At 42.0% G+C, this 7303-nt stretch overlaps 1 protein-coding gene across 1 annotated transcript in view; it reads left to right on the forward strand.

The window, feature by feature from the left end:
• Positions 1 to 7150: 7150 nt before the first annotated feature.
• The window catches only part of CCDC129 (coiled-coil domain containing 129), a 78600-nt gene continuing 78447 nt past the window's right edge, over positions 7151 to 7303 (forward strand). Inside the window, exon 1 of the mRNA XM_019538217.1 lies at positions 7151 to 7279. The gene's annotated coding sequence lies outside the window, so the exon portion shown is untranslated. The remainder of the gene's footprint in view (positions 7280 to 7303) is intronic.

Here is a 7303-nt window from a genome sequence, read left to right on the forward strand (position 1 = left end):
ATAGCACTTGGAATTTGGCCCTCCTTGTTGAAAATGACACAGTATCAAGTGATGCTAGTCTTTTTGATCTTAAAAAGTTTTCTGTTTGTTGCAGGATGACTAGGAATAAACCCTTATTGTACCAGTGTGCCACCAGTATTTTAAAAAAAGAAGAGCCTCCCACAAAGTTCCTTCCAGGGATTGTAACAAACATACTTTTGTGGTAGAAAAAAAAAACAAAAACAAAAACCAACCCCTTAAAAGTGGAAACACTGTCTTTGAACTATGTTAGTCCCATATAAGCCTCTACAGAAAGAGGGAGAATGTGGGAGAAAAAGTCTCATTCGTTTCCTTTTCTTGCTATTTAAAACAAAAGCCTTTCCTTGTCACCATAACTAGGAAAGGAAGCTATGCTGTTCAGCAAGCCTCTGTTTAATGTATTTATTGGAAGTGTTTATATTTGGTTCTGATAACAGTAACAAATACACTGCAAGTGTATGACGGCGTCCAACTTGTAAAATGTAAGACTGAGGTGTTTGAGAGAAGAGCAGAGAAAGGAGTTTGATGTAGAGCTTGTAAAAACAAATTTCAATAGAGGTGGTTTAAGAGGACAAATACACTTTTGAAACCCAAAAAAGTGGTGGCAGGCAGGTACTGAAGTCAGAATGGAACAGGTATTTATGAAATCTGAAAGCAGAAGATGCATTTATGACACAGAATGGACAATGGCGAGGACAAAATAATGTAACTCAGAGGCTGGGAGATAAGAATAACATATACTCAACCCTTTCTAACAACTGTCTACTTTAGTTTAACCAAATGAAAAAAGATCCCAGACAAGCCTCTTGAGATGAGTTTTCACCTAATCTTCCTTGCAGTTCTTAATATTTTTAAGATTAGACCACAAGACTCTCACCTTGTAGTTTAGAGCACCGGGAAGCAATTTTTTTCTGATTGTGGGCCCAAATTTTCCACCTTGGGCTAATCCTCTAACAGCTGGTGCTTCTCCCCACAGTGGCATGTGGAGAGTGCCCTCATCCAAAGCCCCTGATGCCAAATATTGCCAAACCCCCATATTTGCGGGCTAGATCCAAAGGCTTCTTGGGCTGTATACAGCCCACAAGCCATAAGTTTGTGACCCCTAGTTTAGAGAAATTCATACCGGTCATCCTGGAAAAATTGTGACAACATTCAGGCTAGAAGCTGGGAGGGAAGAGTCTATAGAGCTTATGCCCCTCAGGACTCCCAGTCACAAGGGCCGAACTAAAGAGTCACTTCTAGCATTGTTGCATATAGTGCTTTCAGAACAAGGATGCAGAGAAAATGCCTCCTCCTTGGTGAGAACTGGGGTTAAAGGAGTGTAGCTTATGCAATTTACACAAAGCTTTACTATTTTAAAAATATTGCGTACGCATTAATCTGTCCACAGCTCAGAAGAGTAGATTAGCGTTAGTCCTATCCTGTAGACGTTAAAATCAAGGCAGAGTGGCTTGCCTAAGGATACAGCAGTGACCAAGCCAGGCTTAGAATTTAGATTCATAGGATGCATCTATGCATTGCCCTACATTGCTGTAGTGATGCGCTACATTGCTGTATGGCATGCTACAGAGACCTAGCTGCCAATCACATGATTGCTATTTCACCACAGCAGTGCACTCCCCTGTTTTAGTGTACCACTATGGAAGTAGTGGTAAAATCTAACCATGCACATGGCATAATACGGGCAATTACTGCACTGTTCTTTCGTAATTCCAAAAGAAAGCCCTTGATCATTTCATTTTCTGCCTCTGGACCTTCTCTAGCTTCTCCACCGCCTTTTTAAGGAATGTGGCATCCTTATAGCCTATGTGCAAAACGGAATATAGCCGTTTCGCACATAGGCTATAAAGAACCACACACAGTACTCCAGATGAGGCCTAACCAGTGCCAGGTAGAGGGGCACTATTAACTCCCATGTCTTTCAAGTAGTGCTTCTATTGATTCAGTCCAAAACTGCATTTGCCATTTGTGTGTGCATCACACTGCAGACTTTTAGAGTCTGTGAAGACTCCCCAGTCCTTTTCAATAGCGCTTCTATCCAGCCAGGTATCCCATTTTGTATTTAGGTTTTTGATTATTCCTCCTGAAGTGTAGTACCTTACATTTGTCTTCACTGAACTTCAGTTAGCCCTTGCCCAACTTTCCAGTCTGTTGGGATCTTTCTGAATTGGGTTTACATCCTCCAACGCATTTACAATCCATCCTAATTTTATGTCATCCACAAACATGCTCAAGAAGCTTTCTATGCAAGCGTCCAAATTGCTAAGAAAGCCATTGAGCAGCACTGGGCTGTAGCAGGTTGCCAACTAGCCTGGCTCAAATCAGTCCTTGAGCCCTTTAAACCAGCTCCTTGCAACAGTCTTTTTCTGGGATCAGAAACACAGGCTGTAATGCCCTGGGTTCTTCCGCTTCCCAGATTTCAGATAAAAAAAAGCAGACAGTCCACATGAGCGTGCCTTGACGTGTCCTACAACACACGCTTCAAAACCCTGAGTTAATTTACACCATAGAGGCTCAGTTGCTACTACAAAACAATTAAAAAATAAACACTCCCAGCAACAGTTAGTTCTCACAATCTGGTCTTTCTGTGAGGAGTCCTCTCTCCCCATGCAAATATTTTCCCATCTAGGTACCATTATTGTCCTTGCTTCCTCTTCCTGTGTCCTTTTACTTCTGGGTCAGCCAATAAACTTCCCCTCATTATTAATTACCTGAGTCAGCTGTAGCCCCTTAGGTGGGTGGCTTGCTACCAGCTGGCTAATTGCTCCAGGCTGCCACCCTGCAGCCTGTTACACAGGCCTGGGACAGACCTCTGTGAGATTCCACTCAAAGCCTCTTGCCATTCTGACATGGACCCATTAATAATTACCCTTTGCTTATGGTTATTGACCCAGTTATCTATCCACCTTGTAGTAGTTTTATGCAGGCTGCATTTCTCCTTGCTTATGAGAAGGTAATGCAGGACCTTGTCAAAAGGCCAGCTGAAGTCCAGAAACACTATATCCACAACATTTCCACCCAAGCAGTTACTTTGTCGAAGTGGGAGATCAGATTTGCTTTTCATAAATCCATGCTAGTTGCTTGTAATAAGCTTTTTTGTCCTCCAGATGCTTGCAAATGGCCTTGCTTGGAATATCTTCCAGTAACTTCCCAAGTATTGAGGCGAGGCTAACTGGTCTGTAATTTCCCAGGTTGTCCTTCTTGCCTTTTTTAAACAGGTTATCTTTAGGGCTGCGTGAAACAGCACTGTTCCATTTCGACTTGAGTTTTGACATTTCAACAGAACGGTGTTTTGTTTCAAATTTCGTTTCGATTCTAAATTGCTGTTCTGTTTCGTTTCATCCAGTTGCTGTTTAGACACTATTTCTCCGTTTCGCACATAGGCTGTAAAGGGGAAGCTCAAAACAGCCTATGACTTTGTCACTTCTGGCCTGATTTGGATGAAGCTTGCAGGAATGGCAGCCCCTTCTCAGGGCATGAAGCCTGCCATGTTTCAAGGAGATAGGTGCAGGGGTTTCAGGGAAACTGCACCTTTAAATCTTGAAAGCAAAATACTCATGTCACATGTATATGTTAAGCCACAGCAGGGTCAAGAGTGCAAGCATGCTAGCTTCTGCTGAGGCCATGAAGCCTGCCAATTTTCAAGGAGATAGATGTAGAGGTTTGAGGGAAACTGCACCTCAAGCTGCGGACAAGCAAAACTCGTGACATGGGTGACACTGTGTGTGTTAAGGCGCAGCAGGGTGAAAGCTGCAGGCCTGCTAGCCCCTGCTGAGGCCATGAAGCCTGCCAGCTGTCAAGGAGATCGGTGCAGGGGGAGTCTGGGTTCTGGGCCCTGCACCTCTGGCTGCTGAGAGGCAAAACTCGTGTCATGGGTGCTTGTGGGACTGTGTCCATCTTTGAGCACGGGAGGTGAATACTGTAGGCCTGTTAGGCCCTGCTGCGGCCACAAAGCCTGCCAGCTGTCAAGGAGTTGGGTGCAGGGGGAGTCTGGGTTCTGGGGCCCTGCACTTCTAGCTGCTCACAAGCAAAACTCATGACATGGGTGAGTGACACTGTGTGTGTGTTAAGGTGCACCCTCGCTCAACTGACACCAAGACAGAAAACAATGCTGCCTTTCATGCAGTTTTTTCCATCCCTCCCCCAGGGCACTGGGATTGGAAGGGACCTCAGGTAAGGATGATTGTCATTGGCCAGCTACACAGTCAATAATGAGAGCAGTCCTTCCCCCCCACCCTCTTCCCCCTCTCTCTCCTCACTTTAGTTTCTGTTTCCCCGCAGGCAAGCCCAGCTTGAGCTTCAAAACGTGAAACATTTTGAAAATTCTGAAACGTTTTGATTTGCCTCATTTCATTTCGAGGCTGTTTCAAACCTCTCTGTTCTGTTTCGATTTTGCTGTTTCAAGCTCGAAATGGGTTGAAACAGCATCAAAACAAAACTGCCGGTGAAATTTTGCACAGCCCTAGTGATCCTATGTTCTGGATTGGCTGGGACAATCCTGGATTTTAGAGGCTGGCCCCGGCCAGCAGGTGAAAATTAAAATGACTGTCCCAGGTAAAGGGTGTGGGGTGTGGAGGCAGAGCAGCCGGAGCTGTGGAATAGAAAGCCCTATTAATACTATTAACACTATTTGCTACTTCACAGGTAGCAGAAAAGCCTCAAAGGAAACTTACAAAACACTTCCCAGAGACAAGCCTTACGAACTCCTCTGGCTTCTTTACTTTTCATTCCATCCAGGAAGAGCACACACCAACTGCTGGAACTTCCTTAGCCTGACGAAGGGTTTTTGAACCCGAAAGCTTGCTTAATAATTTTTTTCCAACTATTTAAGTTGGTCTAGTAAAAGATATCAGATTCACGCAAAGAACCTTGTCGTGCCACTGAAAGTGGTTTTATTGGTTGACAGGCTGTTTTTTTAAGACTGATGGGAGCAGTTTTGTATGCTTTGGCTTTATTGTTATTTTCATTTGTTTTTGAGTATGGAGTTTGTTTTAGTTAGCTTATTTCTATTTTAAAAATCTTAGTTGGTCTTGTGATTTGGCATTTTGAGAAAGCTCTGGGTAATTTACACTTGCTGTAAAGTCATGAGAATGTTTGATTATCCCAGAGCATTCAGTAGACCTCATTACTCTCTTATAGTTGACCAGTTGTTCCTCACAACCATTGTGGCATCTTGGGGATATCCAGACTTTCTGATATCCAGATGATGGTATTGATTTACCAAGATGATTAGTTTATCTGACTTTTTTTTGGAGGGGGGGGATGTTAAAGAAAATCTTGAACATTCAGTGCTAGACAAGAGTCATTCACAGAGTCCTTGGTAACTGCAGCATCTTGATCCCACAAATGACTTTCTTTTCTTAGGTGATTTGAATGTAGCAAAATATTTTTTTTAAAAAATCACCAGTAATCATTTTATCCATAGTTTAGTCATCTAAGCAACTTTAAATTGTCCTCCTTTATAACACTATTAGAGGAGAGGAAACAAAACCCCAGGTCATCTTTAAGAAACAATTTTATGTAATTTGGGACAGTAATCATATGGCCATTGCATAGTCTCAATACAGGCTATAGTTTAGGTTGCTTCTCAACATGATTAGATTTGTCTTACGTTTCCTTGATTTATATCTTTGGGAGGATTCATTTCAACATCCCTGCAACTGAATTTTATCTTAATCATTGTACGTATTCTCAGACTTATTTACATACTTAACTCCTTGACTGAGGTTTTGTTTGAACCAGCTCCTATGTGTTATCAGTAATATTTTAAATAAATTATTATTACATTATTGAAATTGGAGGTGGAAAAGATGGAATAAACTACACCCACAGAATACACAGACCCTGTTTACATGGCATGTTGGTGTATTATTCCATGACTTGGTTTAGTTTATGAGAGTATATTTGATGCTATGGGTTCTTTGAGGCTAACCATCTAGCTGGACACAGCAGAGTCATCTTGTTCTCAATCTGGGGAAGACAGAGATGTTGCTGAATAGGGATTGCTTTTATGAGATGACACTTTTGTGTCTCATCTCCTTGGATCGAGGAGATGGATTTGGAGGTTTTTTGGCAGATTAACAATCTTGGCATTGTTTTTTTAACATGCCTCATCCATGGAAAGCCATGTGTCAGACATGGCTTGGAAATGTGGCTTTCAGATCCAGTTTGCATAGGTTTACACCTTTAATTCATCTCATGACAACTTGCTGATGGCAACATATGCTGTCATGACCCTGAGGCGTAATTATGCTACTTGTAGTTCTTTTTTCTCTGAGTTATTAATAAGGCTGATCTGCAGGTTCTTCAGAATGCCCATGGGTCTGTGCTACCCTGGTTGTAATCAGCTTTCTTTGTGCTCTTTGCATTTCCTGGCTATCAAGTTATGGATTAAATTTGAATTAGACTTAAAGATTTAGAAGACTCTTAATGGGCTGGCCCTGTTACTTTAGTGAGTCCTTCTCTGAGTGTCCAACTGACAGGTTGGTGCACTTGGATGTTACATGGTGTTTGGGCATTTGACCACTGTGCCAAAAGTTGGCAGATGCCTTAACAGTTTTTATTTCCCTACAAAATCCCAGCTCATTTCATTGCTTCCTATTTTCAGCACCCAATGTGCTTTTGTGCTTACTCTGACTAGTTATGTGGTACTAATCTTGCTTTTTAACTAAAGGGACACTGTAAGATATTACAGTATGCTATACTATACTACTGTCTATAAGAGTATGTTTAGAGTTGTGCAAAAATAGGTTTTTACTTGTTACTTCCTTTAAACGAGCACCTTCATATAAAAATTTCCTGTTTTCATCTAGGGAAAAAATGCTGAAGTTGCAACATATGCGCCACATCCTGCTTTCTTCCTTTTTTTTAAACTACCTGCCCAAAACAATACTGAGCAGGGATTGAGAACCCACAACATTATTCCCCCTCCCAGTTTCTGGGTTAGACAGTTTAGTGAGTTCACTAAACTTTCCATCTTTTCCTGATAATGCCCGTGTGACACTGAGATCAGATAAGCTGTATCTGAAAAACAGGTTTCTCTTTAGAATGAAGGGGTGGGGATTATGAAAATGTTTACCTAGGTTAGGCAAATGTTTGTCCTCTCTCCTTTCTTTCATTAGGAACTCTTAAAGCTGCTTCATAGATTCAGAAGCATGAAAGCTGTAAAACAAAGATGGGAATTTCTCTTGGAGAGCTTTACCTCTTAGCATTCTGCTTGTGGAGACCTATAAGCAGGTACTTGCTGGCATTTGTAACATAGGTAAGGAAGTTTACTCTGGGTCCA

Source organism: Crocodylus porosus, unplaced genomic scaffold (genome assembly GCF_001723895.1).
Source record: "Crocodylus porosus isolate Cpor-Errol unplaced genomic scaffold, CroPor_comp1, whole genome shotgun sequence".
Lineage (NCBI taxonomy): Eukaryota > Metazoa > Chordata > Crocodylia > Crocodylidae > Crocodylus > Crocodylus porosus.